At 37.0% G+C, this 19,380-nt stretch overlaps 1 protein-coding gene across 13 annotated transcripts in view; it reads left to right on the plus strand.

Moving 5' to 3' along the window:
* Positions 1 to 19,380, plus strand: part of B3GALT1 (beta-1,3-galactosyltransferase 1) — a 173,119-nt gene that overhangs the window by 1,633 nt on the left and 152,106 nt on the right. For 3 of the 13 annotated variants that reach the window (XM_038143061.1, XM_038143047.1, XM_038143048.1), the window contains exon 1: positions 7 to 12,125. The exons of 6 other annotated variants lie outside the window; for them this stretch is intronic. The gene's annotated coding sequence lies outside the window, so the exon portion shown is untranslated. Of the gene's footprint in view, positions 1 to 6; positions 12,126 to 19,380 lie in introns of those variants that run through there. 4 more of the 13 variants (XM_038143052.1, XM_038143053.1, XM_038143054.1 and 1 more) reach the window with 3 other exon arrangements.

Below are 19,380 nucleotides of genomic sequence, written 5' to 3' on the forward strand. Positions count from 1 at the left end.
GTAAAAGATTTGAGGTGTGGAATTTAGAGCTGACACAGGTTAAATATTCTTCCCTCCCTGCATAGTTACCCACTAAATAACATTTTTGGCAGAATATAAATTGCTCATGAAATTTCAGTTCTCGTATGTTTCTAGTTCTGGATAGAGCTATACAGGTTCAGCAAATGTCATATTGTCAAACCAGTTTTTCAGAAACCTCATTTAGTTAACAGAGTATTTTAGATTATCTAAAATAGAGAGCAATCCTTATCCAAGTATGTCACACATAGCCATGATGCAATGTCTGAGGTGCACTCAGTTTTGCTCATTTGCCTCATTACATCACCAATTTTTTCCTTATGTGCTTTTTTTAGGAAAGAAAATCCCAAATTTTCGTGGTTGCTTTGTGGAAGAGACCAGTGAAATCTTTATAGATTACAGGCTGAAAACACTAAGCTGTCCCCCCACCCTGCCTTGTGACACCAAAATTTAATCTAAAAGTTTAGTTTGTGAATGGGTAAACTGTAGAACCTTCAGCACATGAGCAGACTGTATTTGTGACAGTCATTTCAGTGGGGTTGTTCCCAAGAGAACATGCATGCAGGAGAATGTATGCCAGTGTATTTGCTACGTCTTTGTCTTAAATACCTTGTTTCCATGTACAATTCTGAGGAAACCTTTTGTAAAACATCAAAATATTTCAATGCTGTCATTTCAGAAGGGTGCTCGATTCAGTGTTTATTCATCTTCTTTGTCTGTTAGTAAATAATGAAACTTTTTGGAGCAGCAGTCATTCCACCACTGAAGTCAATATAAGTGTATTAAGTATTTACTTGTTAAAAATATTAATCAGCTGCAGACTTACAAATATTAATAAGTATTCTAGTTACATAATGCTCATACCTAGTTAAAAGGTAAGGAGAATGCAGAAGTTTCAGAAATGTTTAGCTTGCTTTTCATGGTTTTCTTCTCTGTAAAAGAAAATGAGTCCATCTGTATGTCTCCCAGCTCTCAGAGACATCCTGAATTTTCCTAAGCTGCTTTTGTAGTAGTAACTTTTACAGGGTAGTTTCACTATATGTCACATAATAAGAAATCTGGAACTCAAGCAGTCAATTCTGTCATGTTCTCCACCCTGTTGCTTATTTAGTTAAATAGATAAAGATGGATAATAAAATATTATTGATGTAATTTGCCATGACTAGTAGGAAAATTATTTCTTTTGATACAACTAAGGAAAACAAGTGGTATGCTTTTTAGAACTTAGTGTGTTTTAGAAATAAGTACACATGGACATTCAGTTGAACCAATGAAGAGTTGCAGAAGCTCACAGAAAAGATGAATGAATGCTGTATCTCCTAGTTGTATGAGATTATACAAGTGATACACTGATCTGTTTGGAAAAGCTAATGCTGTTTTTGAGCTGCAGTTAAAATATGGACTCATAGCTGTTAGCTGTGTCTCCATCAAACACAGCAACTCTAAATGCTGATGTGTGGCAGCTCTGCAGAACTCCAGATACACAGAAGTATAAAATGCCTCAGCATCCAAGTGTTCCCTTTGTTGCTTACCCACAGGCCTCAGATGTTTCCAAACATTGATATTATCTGCTGCTGCCTAGCAGTGCCCTAGGCACAGTGACCAAGAGTGCTCTGCTTGAGCACCTCTGTCTCCTGAGAATGCCTTTCAAGGAACTTAGAAAAGATACTCTTAAACAGGAATTCAGATCCCAGAGCTGAGAACACAGCTCTTCAACAGAGGGAGAGAGGCAAAGATGGGCAGGTCATTTGACTGACAGGCTGCAGATATGTTGGTGGAAGAGATCAGCTTTCCCCAGCACAACCAGGAGAAAGAAAGGATGTACAAGAGTCTTGGGCCTGTCTGTGCCTACTTTTAATACAGAGGTGAATCGAGGTGTGCTAATGAATGCATTACAGATCTCAATTACAAGACACCCCTGTTCTTATATCACTACCTAAAACATAAAACTGCCAGGTATTGCATGTGTAGTGGGGAGCGGACACTTTTTAACCCTCTTGTATTCTGATTTTTGTAGCTCTCAATTCAAACTCACAAACTAGTGGGATTAATCCAGAGATCTGCAATAGTTACTCATCAAAACTCTATTATTCCCTTAAGGATTAAAATGTGTAATTTAATGCTTATGTAAGTGCACAGTTTAATGTATCACTACAAGTATTTATGAAATACATAAATATGCATTTTTGCACTAGAAGAAGTTACCAGATACTGGTGAGGGAGCTAATGGTGAAGAGTGCAGTGAATGAAGAAAATGCTACATAACTGAAACCTTGTGAGAATGCTGTTGAGCTACATTTATTCATTTATGTGGAGTGTTGTCAGCATACCTTTTCCCTTTGCAGGTGTTCTGTATTATCAGTAGTCTCAAAATATTGTAATTATCGTATGCCTATTTCATGTATAAAGAGTTTCTGTAGAGGAAGGCAGAAAATACCCAATAGATACTGGCTTTTGCACTCAATTTTTTAAGACTGCCATCTGAGTACCAGTAGGCTTTAACTATTACTGTCTTTTGAGACTTACTTTAGTAAAAATGTGAATGACTTACACGGCTAACCTTGCTTCCCTCTGAGCAGTTCTGCAGCTCAGCTCTTTGAAGGGCTGATGTTTGTTTCTTTTGTCCCTCAGCAGGTGGCTACAGTTTCACTGAAATAGCTGATCTTGCTGTGGAACAACATCTGTGGCTTTCTGGGGTCACACTGCTTGGAGTAATGCAAATATTTCCTCCTCAGTCTGACCCTTGTTTTTGTTTAAAGATACAGTAATAATTTATTGCTTAGCATAGGACGTTGTGTTGCAATTTATACTGAAGGACTGCTGTTATTCAAATCTGACCTCCATCTTTCACAGCTGCTAAGAAGCAGGGGTGTAACCTTGGTGCATTTTTCAGAGCTCAATAGAAGATACTAAAGGCAACTGAAGTGAAGAACATCAGAAAAGCTCTGCTGGGTCAGATCATACTTCATGCTCAGGGTTCAGTCTCTGACAGTGACACTAAGAGATGCTGCTAGGGACTATACACAAACCTAGCTGTTTTATGAACCTGTTCTCTTGTACTCTTCCTGCATACTTGTTTGTCATATTACAGATCCTGGGTATATATCTGCTCAGTGGTTTTAGAGCCCATTTGTGGACCTGCAGAACAAGAACCTGTCTTTTTCAAACTTGCTGATGCTTTACTATCCTCACAACCTCATGTGGCAGCAAGTTCCAGAAGCTTACTACTACCTTTGTAAAGAAGCACTTAATTCTTTATAAACTGATGTTGTGCTAGCTTTGTAAAAGGTCCCTTAGTTGTATTACTAAAGCATTTAGCAAGCAGCTTTATGTTAGTTTATTTATCATCTTCATGATTTGATTGATCATATCTTGTTTCAGTCTTCTTTTCTAACTAAAGAGCTCTCAAGTCTCTTTTTCCAAAGCAGGCACTCCATCCTTGTGGTATTTTGTTCTCTGACCAGAGTCTGTTCTTGAGATGCAGAGACCAAAAGTACTTGAGATGTGGATGGACCAAGGTTGTATAAATGTGCACTGTCTTCTTCTCAATGCCTTTCCTCATGATACCTAATATTTTGCTAGGGTTTCTCTTGCTGTTGTATATAAGGATCTGTCAATAATGACTGCTGGATTTCTTTTCTCCAGTCATTTGTCAGCATGGTGTGTATGTGACTGAGATTATTTTCCATGAGATGTATTAGCCAACATGTATCTATACTGAAACTCATTTATTTTCTTTTTGTCCACTCTGAGTTGTGCATAGTGCTTCTGGAGCTCTTTGCCACCATGGTGGCATTAGTTCTGTGCTCAAAGACAACTTTCTGTGTTTATCTCCATTTTGCCAACAGTAATGAGGTTGGCAAAATACCTTATGAGGTTTTTTGCATGTATGTTTGTGAGGAATAAGAGTGCCATGGCATATCAGACAAGTGTGTTCATAGATTTAAAACTCATTTGAATGTAGCACAGGCTTTGGTGGTTTTTTGGGGGTTTTTTTTTGCACCTCAGTAAACTCAGACAGGTTAATGCAGTGTCCAGAAATCCAGACCACGTAAAACAGAAAGAAAAGTCTAAAAAATGCCATTCTTAGTACTTATTCCAACTGCAATGAAAAGGGAAGTGAGAATGGTGGTATATGGTATTTGATCCATGCTGATTGCTGTAAAAATTATTTTTAATTAAAACCAAAGAAGCTTTTAAAAATATTGGAGTGCACAGTGATATTTACTCAAATACCTTTAATGCTTTCCTAGCCTCTCTGTGGATTCAATGCACAACAGCCTTAACTCCAATGCTATCTAATTAATCACCTTTCATTTGTAAACTGCATTTCATAGTAAGATGAAAATAATAACGAAAGCTTTTCTTCTCCTCCCTCCCAGTTGTATTAGAGGTTAGGCTGGAAGCCCGCCATATAGAAAGGATCTCTTCATGTTCCTTGTTCAAAGCCAGGCTAGTCATTGGATCCTCAAAGCATGTCACTTAGAAAAGCTGCTGCACTGCCAACAGCATTGAGAGTGAGGTTTAAGGAAACATCAGAAATGTATTATTAGTATGCTCTGTTACTACTTAGCATTATGTAGTAATAAATGTGTTTTCACAGCAGGGCAAGTAACTCCAGCAGCCTGTCTGTGATGATCCTGTTCTCCCTTCTGCCAGTCACAGTAACACCATCCTTCCTAACCCTTTGCAGAACTACTTCAGCTCATAAGTCTGGTAGAAGATCACTCCTCCTCCCTGGCCAATGACTTAAAAAGCCAAAACAAAACAGAAACCCACTTTCTGCCAGCTTGAATCTGCTTCACAGAGGACCTTATGAAGGCTGTGCAAGGGAGGACATAGAACTATGAAGGTAAATGCAAGAGGAGAGCAAGATGGTTGAACAGCAGCAGTTCATAATATGTGCTTATCAAACCCCAGTCTGAAGTGCTGTTCTGTTTCTTGATTTATTGTTGTTTGAGTACTTGGCAGAAGTACAGGACTATTTTAGTAGGCAGCCTATTGCTTTGTTAATTTAAATATTTAGCTTAAAGAATTACATTTTACTTCCTTTGAAGAAAGGCCCCAGCTGCTCTACTACCAATTTATGAGGTCATATGCTGTGTAAATCTGGTTGTCTGAAAGACTGTTACCAACTGTAGTTGACTGCAGCAATAGGATTCTTCTTTCATTTTGTTTTGGTCTGTAATATAGTTCATCAGAACAGCTTTTTCAAATTAGCATGTATTCAAGTACATAACAAATGTATTTCTATAACTTGATTTTTGTCATGGGTGGTTTAAAGTTATATTCCTGATCTATTAAATGGGTGCTGTTTGCTGGAATCTGTAGCAACCAAAACAAGGCAGTTTGCCAAAGAAAAAGGGTTTAGAGTATTCCATTTGCATGGTATGCTTGAAACCCACCCAGTGCTACTTCATGACAAGCACGTCCATGTGTACAACTATCTGCTAAGTCAAAACCTCTTTCTGTTGGCTGATGCAGCTCAAAATTAGTTTCGTGAGCTCATGGTAGCCTGCAAGGATGTCAGGGATGGACATGAACACTGTCAGCCTGCACAGCCTTTTCCCCCAGTACTTACAGGCCACAGTGGTGATAATTGCTGAATCTGTGCTGAATACATTTGGCAGCAGTGATAGAGCAGTGCCAAATGTGCTGCTTATCTGCCTTCAACAGACTATCACTGTAAAAAGTGGAACTTGGATTCCATTGTTCAGTTGTGACAATATCTTCTTGTGTTAAGATGTGTGCATTCATCTAACATTTTTATAAGACACTTCAGAATCATCAGCTAAATTTTACTACAGTCTTCCCTAGAAAAAATACTCAGATGTAGGTACAATAGTACATGTAAATTAAGCCAAACCATTGTGGGCATCCAAATACTATTCTACTAAGTTAATTTCTTTCATATGTACACTTTTTCATAAGGTCTGCTAGGCAGCTAGTAAGAGTGGCATTAGTATAGTGATAGCATTGTACTATAAAATTTATTATATTAATGTTTACCTAAAGCTTTCAGCATTTGGAATATTTTTCCACGTAGAAAAATAATACATTTAACTTGGATTTCGGACTTTGTAGTAAAGCCACTGGTTTTTCTTTTTGCCAAGCTGTTGAGTATGCTAGATTTTTGTTAAAAGGCCACAGAAAATAGCACAAATATAATCATAAACCAAATTCTGTTATATGTAGTTTAAACTGTATTTGCTTAAAATAAGCTCGGCAGTAACAAAGCACTGCTGAAAGTTGGCTAAAAGATTCAAATATATGAGGTTTTCATCACAAGAGTTAAACTTCAAATGAAAGTTTCTCACCAAGTTAGTGGCAACTAGGTCATGTTGAGTCTGATGTCTCTAATTTACTTGTTTGGGATTCACCTCTACCCAATCAGTTTGTTAAAGAGCACATTACTTCTTCTGCTCTGAAATACCTTTACACAAATATTTTGCTCTGTTGCAGCTAAGGTGGAAAAATGTTTTGTAAACCCTGAGGAGACTGGCCTCCTTGCTGGTGATTTTCATGTGCAGATTTCAGTTTACAAAGTCAAACATTCCCATTGATTAATCAGGGATTGAACTGGGCCAGAAAAGTCCGGAATAGAATTTGAGCATCCAGTCTACTACTGATTCTGTAAGTTGGATCATACTAAACATTTCACATGCAAGATATCCTGCTACTGTATAAAAAGTTCTTTTATCTTTGTATTGTATCTAGTTCATGAAATCAGAAGTCAATGGGAGAAGAATTCAACACATTATGTCCTAATTACAAGTGAGGAGGAGATACTGAATACCATTTTATGGGTATCTTATTCTGAATATTTCTTAGAAATTTTAGAAAAATTTCTTAGAAAGAAATTTTCTTAGAAATCTTAGAATTTTTTTTTTGCTAATGTGTGCATGAACATAGAGGCATCAAACAAAATACTAGTTAAACTAAGAACTAGTTTGTAGAAGTTCTGTACTGTTTATTCATTTGTAATAGTGAAATTAAATAAATTAAATACTTCTGTTATTTCTGCTGATCCTGGACATAAATAGACTCAATTCTGTTGAGAAGTTCCCAAAATGTTTACTGTGAATTGTTTTTTTATTTGCAGAAAAGAAACAGTAATTCTTTGTCTTTAAGATTTGGTATTGATATCAGCTGAAGTCTCCTGCCAACTGATTTTGGTACTGCAGCTCACATTCTAAAATTGCTCTTTATCATCTTACACAATGAGAACTTCAATCTTATGAACAATCATGACAAAAGTTGGTAGCAGGAGAATTTAGTAGTAAAAGCAGAAAAGCTCACCTGCAGGTTTTGGGAGAGGAAAGTCATGCATAGCATCAGCTGTCCACTTGCAGACTTTTTTTTTTTCATTTCAGTTTTCTGAAACAAAATTCATTAATTCTTTTAAGAATGTGGAACATAAAATGACACTGCAAAACAGCTCAATAAAAATTCACAGAAAATAACTAAGTCAAAAGTAATAGGCTTTCCTGTGAAGGTGCTACACTTGTAGTGGGTATCAGGCTGTACATCAAGTCATAGTAAAACGTGTAAATGGATGTGGATGATGCAGCAGAAGTGCATCGTACAACAAGCAATCTGTCACAGTAGGCTTTGGCTAGGTTTTGTTTGCCCTGCAAGGGCTTATCAGAACAAAGACAGCCCACCTGGAGATGGAAAACTTCCCTGAGCCTCTGCCTGCTGCTGCATTTCCCCAGTGGCTTGTGACTGAGGCTGTTGCTGGCTGGGTGGCTGCAGATCACTCTGGCTGTCCTGGGATCACACATCCACTCAGGGGCACGCACCAAGGCATAGGCGTTTGAGCCTTGGCCAGATTTAAATCATTTAAAATGATATATTACTATATTAACCCCAGAGTCTGGGGAAGTCATATATCCCAGCTGAGGTCACCTGGAAATCATGTCCCTCATCATTTGAAAACGGTGAGAAAGGAAAATTTCTTTATAACCCATAAAAGTAAGCAACCTACAAGTATTAATCGATCTTGTTTCTTGTAAACCATGTCCCTGTTTTCTGAGCAGTCACTCAGCCAAGCTACTGCATGTTTTCCTTTTGCTGCTAGAGATGAGTTTGAGGTGATTGCTCGGTAGAAAGACTTCTGGCATGAGCAAACAAGTCAGTTACATCTGAACAATTCCTATGCACTTTGTACAGTTGTCAGTGAAATGAAGACTCAGACCTGTTGTATTTTTTGTGTAAGACATTTTGGGCTCAGGTGGTTTTGACTGCATGTGACCTGGTATTTTGGAACTATTTAGAATTACTGTTAATGCAATTCTTTCTATCAAGATACCAGTAAGGGTTCTGTGTGTTTTCTCCAACTTTTATAGATCTATCCAAACTTTTTAAAATTAGGGTGTTTTTCCCATCTTTCAAACTATCAATTTTTACATTATTGGGCCAAGGTTCCACTTACACAACATGCAGTTGTTTGAAAGTAATTTTTAGTCATGGTTTTAACAACATCACTTCAAGCAGCTGTATTAAAAATAACTGATTTTACATTTTAGAAAGTGTTTTGTAAGTCTCTTATAGACAAAGCATGTGTGTCAGGTAGAACAAAGCAATTAGCATCTTATATGTGGAAATACCCTCTGAATAAAAAGTATGATGATTAATACCAGAAATCAGTTTTGGTATCAGTTATAGTACAAATGCTTTTAGTAAAGAAACAGTCTATGACACTGAGTTACCTGTAGAACATGTTAAGAAGATTGCACACAGTGCAGCACACACATGGTGTCAGGTTTGGCTCCTGGATTCCCTGCTGCTGTGAACACCACAGCAGATTTGCTCCAGCCAGAGATAATCAAAGGAGCAGTCCTGGCTGGATGTGGTGGATCTGTTTTAGTCATATTATGCACATGGCATGGCCAGAAATAGTTGGTCCCAGCCACTAGAGAGCAACTGGGAGAGCAGGATGAGATCTGCCGGGTCGGGAAGTATTTTTTGGTGCAGGGACATACACGGGTACCTGGTGGCACTCGTACTTGCCTTCGTGGGTGAAGTTCAAGGACACTACAGCTTGGTCCCCTGGCTGAGCCTTTGCTGGTGGCACCACAGTTGTGTGAGGACGCTACAGACTCAAGTGGCTGTTAACTGGTTTTGTGACAGCCTACTTCTCTTGCAAAATCTCACACAATCTCAAGAGCGTGGCCTAGCAGTTCCAAAGTGACAGTAAAAATACTGATCAGAAGTTTCACTTCAACATTTCTCAGTTCAAAAATAATCTAAATATGCTGTATATGTATTTATGCATGCCTACATTGTTAATCTGTTATGTTGTCTTGTGTACTACCTCAGAATTCTGTAATTGCTTCCATTTTGTACGTGTTGTTCCTATGTGTCAGGATTTCATAACTCACTGGATGACGTTTTTGCCTGATTTGTCAGGAAGGGCATGGTACTAATAACAGTATCTCTTCTTTGTTATCTGATAGACTATTCTAATGGAGGAAAATAAAGCAATTCGTTTGACTTTAACATATTTTCATTGTTGAAAAATAAAATGTTGATCTTTTGAAGATAATGACCACATCTTTCATATGTAAAACCACAATGATTGTTGTAATTTTATTTTCTTTTGCTATACGGTAGTTAGATAAGAATGCTAATGTTAGATGTATAAGTACCAGGTTATCTCGTGGGATGTTAAAATTTTTGAGTTGTTTTCTGTTTCAGAAGACAAAGACTTATAGTATTTTAGCAGTTCTAACAGGTGGTAGTATGAAAGATAACCAAAAGAGCCATGGAGATGATATGTGGGGTTTAGAAAATAATGAAACCCATATTGGTTGAATTGAGGACTCAAAACTGGAAGACTGTTTCTTTCTTTGACTAGTAAAACTTAGGCTAGAAATTTTTCAATGAGATGCAATGGCATGCTTAAAGACAAATAGATTTCCTGACTCTGTAAGTAATACAGTTATATTGTAATGAAAATGCAGGAGGTGTTCCCTGTGAAGCACAGCACTAATATTTCATGTATAACCAATATGGAAGTGATTAAATTGCTTTACAAGCAAAGGTTTGTAGCAGGAAACATTACAAGCTAATACTGCCTTTATCTGAAGATATATTGTTTTGTGCTAATGAAATATTGTAATAACCTTGCACACCTTTAGAGAAGAACATCAACTATAGCCCTCTGCAGTTATTCTTCAAACAGTATAATTATTCTGCTTAAATAATTTTTATGCAAAGAACAGTTAAAATAAACAGAACCATAAGAATGAAATGACCATATTAGATGTTAACAAATGCATAAAAGGTGGGCTAATATATAAGTATGCAGACAGAAATAAATTATTTTTTCAAAAGTTAAAGTGGTTGATTGCCAAGTGGGTTTCACATTTTTCCTTATTCAAAGCCCGCTGGACTAAATAAAGTGATCTCCAGCACCTCAGTTAAATTCAGTCAGTCTTAAGCTCCTTCCTCTCTTCCCTAAGAATGGAAAGCCAGGACTTCCCTGAATTTCAGTGAATCCAGTTTTCAGGATTTAGGTAGCTACAGTGTATTTAACAGCTTTCTTTAAAACACAGTGTTGCAAAGATTTATACTTTCATTTTCCACAAAAACTGTAGCCTTGGGCTTCATCAGGATAGTATCTGTACTGAATTTGTTTACTGCCAGGAACACCTTGCTTAATTTTTGCACTGTATTTGTACTGGAAATAATGAGAGAGAGATAAAAAAATGAAAACTGTGAGTCTGGGTGAGAAATTTAAGTTGGCAATACAGGTAATGTTATAAGTTGACATTCACTTTAAGGTTCTAAAGGAGATTTGAAATAAAATGGTATGTTCTGTTTTATAAGGATGGTTTGAGCATTGCTAGAAAGCTTCTATATTATTTTTTTGTTTTCTCTGAGTGTGAAGTTTGCAAAACTGTTTTTATTTTTTTCTTTTCTGACCCAGCTAGATATTCATACATAGGAAGGCCTTTAAAATACATAACTCCTTCATTGTTTGGGGTGTTCATATAACCCAGTTATTTCTTGTTATGAGGAAATTCAGAATTGAACTAAAAGCTGTTACCGACAGATTTTTGTGCCTGTTAGCTTAAAAGGAAACTCTCCCCTCTTCTTGCTACATTATATAGTGGTATGACAATAGTTCTTTTAATTAGGTCATTAAGACATACACAGAAGATTTTACTTGGTAGACCTAAATTACATAAATGTCACAGAAAAGTCAATAGGATGTTTGTTGATGAAATGAGAATCTTGCTGAACGAAAGACTGTACTGCTGCTAATAAAACTTTGCATCGAGGTTGAATACATAACACACTTCCAGCTATACTGCATTTTTGGAAATTCAGTTGGAATTCCAATGTTTACTCAATGTGGAAGTGATGGATACATGGCTCTAATGGAAATGCCATTTTTTTTGTGCCAGGTAGTTACCCAGTGACTGAAGATGAGTGCTTTGGTTCAGGAATTGGGCATGCCAGTTAGCACTGTTCTAAATAGCATTTATTTCAATGGCATTTTATTAAATATGCCAATTTATGTATAGTATTTGACTTCAGGTGGTGGTGACACAGTGCTTCTTAGAAAAAGCATTTCTGCTTCACCATGTGAGATGCTGTCTGGGGCCTTGTTCTAGGGGCATGTAGAAATTGGCATAAACTTGTATGTGAATTTCATTTACACTTTAGCAGAGTCAGTTTCACTAAAGGGTACCAAAGAAGATGCTTGAAGTGTAGTCACATAACACATGCTTTGATTTTTATCAGAGGTATCCGTCAAAAGAGTGGGGGTGGTTGCTGTCCTGTTCAATTGAAAGGACAGATTTCATGCCCTTCAGAGGTCTGTAACAGTTCCCAAAACAGAATTTCCTGAAGGGAAAGGACAATGCTGTTCTGCTTTTGCTGTTTTCTGTGGCAAGCTAACAGGTGCTGTTTGCTCTTCTGTCCTAGAAGTGCTGTCTTTTTGACTGTGCACAGGGCTGCGTGCCAGTGGAGACTGATGTAGATCAGTAGGAAAATAGCAAACTATCCTCTGCCTAAATGTGCTAGCCTGAGCAGCCTTAGCCTCGAAGGCTTGGCTTCCACTGGGGAAGTTAACTGTCTGCTGTAACAGAGCAGAAGTGAGGAAATTCCTAAATATTGGTGGAGGGTTCTGTTCATTTGTGAAGTATTAATGAGCTGTTATTATTCTGGTATTGCCTTTAAAATATTTTATGGTGCATTAAAATCAATAACAGTGTCACAGCAGCCACATCTTATTCACGAGGTGTGATGCATGAGCATGAGGCTAGTTGTTTTTAAACCAGAACTAATTTCTGTCTCTCCCCAGATATTAACTAAGTTCACTTAAATAGATTTTGGATGACACAAGAAGCAATAGTCTACTTAAAAGCTTATAGTTCTTTGAAAATACTTGCAATTCCATTCAGGATGTGAATGAAGTCCAACCAAAAGACTTCAGCGTTCCACAAAATAAATCCAGAGTCTTCAGTCTTGCCAGCATGCGGGGAGTTACATTTTCCACCTAAAATGGATTTCTAGCTCATGATTATAATTCTTGTATAAATGGTTAGTTTTTATTGGGAAGATATTTCTTGGTTTGGAAAAATAATATTTTTTCCTTGGTGCTAAAATCATTGAGGTGGAAGGTTTGCAAAAGAAACTTCAGCATCAGAACCCAAATGAGGCAAAGGGCTAAAAACGCATCTTAAGGACCATTAGTCAGAACAATTTGAGGTGACGGTAGCCAAGATTGTTTTATATATGAAGTTCATCAAACAGAAAGTTGATTTCTTTAGCTGGAAAAAAATGCCTAAAGGGGTATATTTTTGCTGCAGTTGCTAGGGAGCAGCTTACACTGTATCTGTGGGATATAATGTGAGTCATGTACAATGCGCTATGCTGATAATTTACCTCAGAGTGGTTAGAGCTGAATATTACATTCACAGAGCACATCTCATTGTACAAAAAAATGAAGATGAGATGGATGTTCTTAGTAATGTTAGGTGACAGAGCCACAGTGGTATACAAGGCACAGTACACATGTCAGTCTGCTGACAGGAGCATGTCAGTGCTACATGATCCTTAGGTGGGGCTAGGATTAGGTGAGCAAAATATTAATACATTGGCTAGATGGGAGGAAAGAACACAGCAGAGTAGAAGTAAAACCTGTGTTTTCATGTATTTGACAGATCTTTGGAATGAACAAAGTCCTGAGAATCTCAAATAGTGTAGTCTTTTTTTAAGGCCAGCTCACTTGACTGGAAGTCTGTGCTACCCAGTAGTATGTTGTTTAACAAAATGAGGATGGGTAAATCGGGGGGGATCTGAGTAGCCTTGCTCTGAAGTGAAAATGCTCCACTGCATTTGGAAACAAAACTGCTTAGCTATGAAATGTCAACATCTGTAATATAAACCTCTATAATGACTTGGTTACAGGACTTTGTAATTTTATTTCAGAATCTGTCAAATTGGAATTATTTTGGTTGAAAGCACAGTTTTAACAGTCCAATATTATTAAAACTGTAAATGCAATACATAAATTATACAGCTGTAACACTGGATACTTGCTTTTATAGCAAGCATTAAGCATTTCCAAAACTTATCAAAATATTGCTATAGATTTCCATTGTAATATAATAGTTAAAATCTCACCCATATTTTTCCTTACTGCATCAATACAGTGAAACTGTCTTTAAGTTGATTGCTTCACTCATTTAAGCACTGGTGCAAGTTTGTCTCACATACTGTATACAGAGATTGAGTGTGTTTTCCTCAGCAATTACTGCATTTGTTCAAAGTAAATTAGAAAATCAAAAATGTTAGGAATACTCTTTAATTAGATGATTAAAGAGCCCAGCAAGTCATGTGATGTTCAGATAAAAACAAAAGGTATTCTTTAGCATTTTTAGGCCATGGTGGAATTCAGACAGGACATGAGTTGTTCTGTGCCATGAAAGGGTCTGCTGTCTCTTGAAATCCTGTATGGGAAATATTTATAGTTTTCAAGTAATCTTATCCTTCCAGGCTCATCTGCTTTACCTTGAAAGATGCTTTCAATAAGCAATCTCACAGTAAGCTGTCTGAAAACATGATGCTATTCCTAAAAACAATTCGGAACCCATTGGACTTGGCCTTCACAAAGCTTTGGGAACAGATACTATCAAAATGCAGTTGAAATTAATGAAGTTATGTACACTAGCTATACTAGCCAAAGATTAAAAAAAGCCTCTTTTGTAATCTGCTTTTGCAGATTATTAACTTCTCCAACCTTTTCTTAATGTTAGAGGTTTTTTTTTCCCTTCCCTAGTCAGCCTTTGACTCTTCCAACAGTTTAGCTCCTCTATGTTTTTCATAAAGGTCTAACTATTTTTTCCCAAAGACAACTTTTGATATTGAAGAAACATCTCAAATTGATTCCCAAGGCTCTGTTCACAGTACAGTCTGTACGTGATAATCTCTTGAATAGATTTGTTCCTCATGCATTGTTCTGAGAAGTTTCTAATTTCTGAAATGTTTCATTTTAAATAAAATACAATAACTTCTCTCTGTAGTTTTTATATTTTTATATAATTGATTATATTTTTATAATCTATAATTATTATATACAGTCACATGTTTTTCACTTAGCTGTTTGGGTTTGCTTTTGTGAATGAAGGATGTAAAATTAATAATTCAAAAGAAAACACGACTAGACATTGTAATTGCTGTTGTATATAGTTGTCTGCTATCCCACTTTTGTTCTACTTCACTCCTGAAATACCATAATGCATTTCTGTTAGTAACACAAAGAAAAATATTTTGTAAAGAAACAGTCTGAAAATACTTTAATCTATCTCTTAAAATAAGAAGTACATAAGAAGTTTCCTTCTTTCCCTCTATTCAGATTAAGTGTTCAGACTTGGATAATGGGCATGGGAAACACCAAGGCACAGTCAAATACTTTTGCTTTTCTTTGTACAGTGAAAATATCTACCTGTTTTTTAAAAATATCTGTTGTTGCTTTGCTCCCAGAGATATTTTTTTTCATTTGAAATGTTTGGTACTTACAAGAAGATTGTTGGGATTCTTTACCAGTAATGATCCTAATACCCATACAAACAGTTTCTAAAATAACCTTGAACATTCTGTATAAAAGCTATCTAGGACTAAGAGATTGTTATGCATTCTTTCTGAAGCATTAGAGAAGCAAGAAAATAATTAATTGTAGTTTGGCATTTTTCAATCCTTTTTTCTTGCCCTGGATAATGCCTATTTTATTTAATGTAGCAGATGGGAAGTTGCACCTCTGCTACAACTTCTTTGTATTAGATTTATAGTTTGCTTTCCAACTAACTTAGCTCTGTGGAAAGGACAGTTACATTGGGTGTATTTTTTCAAACCTGATGCAGATTTGATGCAAATACTGGATCCAAATAGCTAATGTCTTATGGGAGGAAGGGGCAAAAGTTGGAAAATAAATCTAGAAATGGAATATAAATGTTTAAATGGAATTTAGTTTGCCCATTCTAAATCACAGTGCTGTCTGGATCTCTTAGCCATAAATTAAAATCTATTTTTTTCCTGAAGTCCAGCTCTAATTTCTTAGCACTTTTTTGTAAAACTAGACAAAATTTTGTTTTATCTTGTTTAAAAATAACCCTTTCAGTCTGCAAATGAGTTATCTGAGTTATCAGATACTCCAAATGCTGCTTCTGCTCCTTTAATAAATATCTATAGATAGTGTGTCTGAGCTGGCTGAACTGCTGTGTCCATTCAGTTAGTTTGGCTGGTTTACACCACGTACATACAATTCTCAAATGTCCAGAGATAGCAATTCTTTGACCAGTGGAGGAATTCAAAGCCGTAATTTCAAGGTGAAATAATGACCTCTTTAGTGCCTTGTATTCTGTAGTCTTAGTGTTACGCTGTTCCTGATGAACATCTTACCTAGACAGTACCTGCATGTTTGCAAAAGGCTGAATGAACTTTTGGCTGCTCACAGACAGCGCCTGTGGGAGGGACGATCCTTCCCTGCTGTTTTATGTTAGAATCACAAGCCAGGGCTGGAGGCTGTTTCAAGGTGACAGCACTGTAGCCACTCAAGGATGTAGCCTACAGCGGTAGACCTCTACATTCTAATCTTGGTACTATATGTGCTTACACATACATTAAAAACTATGGCTTTGCTGTACAGAAGTGATCCAGAGATTCTGAACAGTAGTGAATCATCTCATTCTGCCATTACACCCTTAATTTTCGCTACAGTGTTTATCCCAGCATTTCCACCCAGCTCTGGGATGGCTGTAAATTGGTTATTCAAATTGTAAGAAAAAGAAAATAACCTACAGCAGCGAGACAAAATAGAATGTACAGTGAAACACAGCCAAGGTCTAACAATTCTGTTCCTCCTAATAAAGACTCCACTACTGCTGCTCAGCAAGCAAATACTCAATTTCAAACAATAGTTTTGACTCATTAAATTCCCTTAGTCCGTCCCCCCCCATAGCTCTATTTTCTGAAAGAAAAGATGCTTCTACAGTGTAGTTCATATAAATTAGATAATCCGAGAAACCAGGTTGTCTCCAGCTGCTTGAAGATGGAGGTGAGGTTAGACAAAGCAGATAGCTGCATTTCAGCCAGTGAAGAATAACTTCAGGTGAATTGTGTTAAATGTGTTAAATGTGAGTAGTGTCACTCTGCCCAGGCAGTTGCTATCTCTTCCTCCCTATGCACAGACCAGCTGCTCTTTCTGTGTAAAAAAGCCACAGACCTATGTAGGAAAGTCTTTCAATGACTATTATACTTGGCAGAGACTGACCAATAAGCGATTTCCTTCAGCTGGCTGCATTGTGGCATCAAGTTTTAAACCTTGGTTGACCCCTGTTTCCAGCTCTAAGGACTGTAAGTCAGGCATGAATTAAGTTATGTTGCCAAATCTCCTTAATGTAACTTTTAAATGTAAATAAAGTTGCAAGAGTTGCACTGCAGGTGAGCTTTGTTATGATTGTGTCCTTTGGTAGGTGTCTCCTTCTCTGGAGATATTCAAAAGCTCCCTGGATGTGATCCTGTGTAATCTGCTCTAAGTAATCTGGCTTTGGAAGAGGGCTTTGACTAGATGGACCTTCCAACCTCAATGATTCTGTGATTCTGCATTCCTCTGGGAATGAAGCTAAGAGCTCTGATTGGTTTTGGCTTTTTTTAAACTGATGAAGGTACCTAAATCAGTAACACTGTCTTAATTTAGCAGTTGCTTTTAAAAGGCAAGTAAGAAGACCCACCAAGGAGCTGCATCATTCTAGATTGCAGTCACATCATTGTGGCTCTTGCAGATTCTGGAGATGCTGAACAGGCCTCACAGGCTCCATGTGGGTTATGGTTGCTTACTGCAGACTTGGTTCTGTTGTTTGTTGTTGGGGGTTTTTTAACTGCCAACTAATCTTGAGGAAACTTGAGATCAGCATTTCCTTGATGATAAATGAAGGAAGTAAACAACTAAGAGCTCCTTGTCTGCTTTTCTGAAGTATGGCACCACTCGATAGCATCCACAAAACAGAAAACTTATTTGCACTTTCCCACTCTCCAGCTGCTGTGTTTGGTACCATAAGATTTGGGGTCAGGATGGTATGCCACAATTATTCATTCTTTGATGAAGAAGACTTCCATGAATAGGAAAGAGAGTTTTGTTCACCAACAGAATGTGAGGCAGTAAAAGGATCTTTCACTAGCACTGTGTAGGGGATCTCTTCTATACCTGCATTAGAGAATCCTAAAGGTAAATGACAGATCATTGTTTCCCTTTCCTAGGACAGAAAATTGGCATGGAATAATGAGAGCTTGTATTCAAAAGAAAGGCCTCTAAAGTCACAAATTTCTCATAAGCATTTGTCAGTAATATATGATTTGTGCCCATACGTCTGGCTCATTTTCCCCAAACATTACAAGGATTTTCTGTGGTCTAATCTGATATATTCTAGATGTTCAAAACAAAACAGAACAATTGTACTACATATACATTTTGTAGCCTTCATGAATTTGTTTGGATTCACAGCCCCCTGAAATTACAAAAGAAGTGTATCTAATAAAGATAGACCTTTCTGATAACAGCAGTTTCATGAAGCATTGTTGTTCACCAAAATTGGTGGTCCAGAAAATTACATATAATTGAAATTATAAATCACTGCTAATACTAATTAAAATTAAGATTACTGTCTGCCACTTGCATTCTTTGTTAGACATCTGATGACAGAAAAGATGTGTATGAAATACCGGTATGACAGTAGAGGCCTCCTTGGCCTTGCTGCCAATCCTTTATTATTAACTCAAGTAGAAAACTTGGCAGGTGGAGTTGGGTTGCTGACCCTTTGAGAAGGGCATCTTCCTTTGACAGAAGGACCTGTTTCAAACCACAAGTCAAAAACAGGATTAATAGGTGTGAAAAGCAGTTGTATGCAGACCACAGCAAGCATGAAAAAGGTTAAGGCAAGATTCAAGGTCCAGACAAACAGTAAGGCAGAGCAATGAAGAAACAGCCCTGTGGTTATGGGACTGTTACTTTGTTAGCTGTAGTGTATAGAAAAGGGAAGGAATTAGTCATTAGGTTATTTTGGAAACCTCAAAAAACCCTCAAACCCACAAACAAACAAACAACAACAAGCAAATCCAAACCAAAAGAAACTGAAAAAGCCCCAAACAAACCAAAACCCACTGGGGAAAAGCTATTGCTTTCTACCTCTGCATTTAACATGAAATTATTTTAATGTAAGTTTTTCTATTTACTCCTGAACACTGGAGTATTTGTCTAACACAGGCATCTTCATACAAAGGGCAAGAAATAGCAGGTGACACTTGCTGTATGATGATATGCATTCAGGGGTTGGATAGTGTGTCCAAACCAATTTTTTTGCAGAGAATGTTAAGAGCCTAGTAGACAGAAACTTTAATGGCAATTGGTATCTATAAGAGTTAGAATAATGCAGGCAATAAATAATAAGAATGATCCTGTTCAAGCCAAAGGAATACTTAGCCTGACTAATTGTAGTGGGGGGAAAGAAGTTTCTACCATTTTTATAATTTTGTTTTTCAGATGTATGTCCTGGGCTATCAGTCAGCTTTCTTTAACTGAAGCCAGCTGGCAGGTGACACTGCAGTTTATCAACCACCAGTAAATAAAATGTTATGCTCCAGAAAAATTCAATTCCCAAATCCCACCCCTAAAAATCAATAAAGCTTCTCCTCCAGCTAAAGCATTTTTTATGAGCATTCATTTTTTTAAATACAACAATTTTTGTCACCTTTCCTAAAAATAAAGATAAAAACTAAAACCAAATTAATATTAAAAGCAATGAAAACTGTGATACTAGAAACAAGTCTCTTTTTAATTTTCATAAACATTAA

Source organism: Motacilla alba, chromosome 7 (assembly GCF_015832195.1).
Source record: "Motacilla alba alba isolate MOTALB_02 chromosome 7, Motacilla_alba_V1.0_pri, whole genome shotgun sequence".
Classification (NCBI taxonomy): Eukaryota; Metazoa; Chordata; class Aves; order Passeriformes; family Motacillidae; genus Motacilla; species Motacilla alba.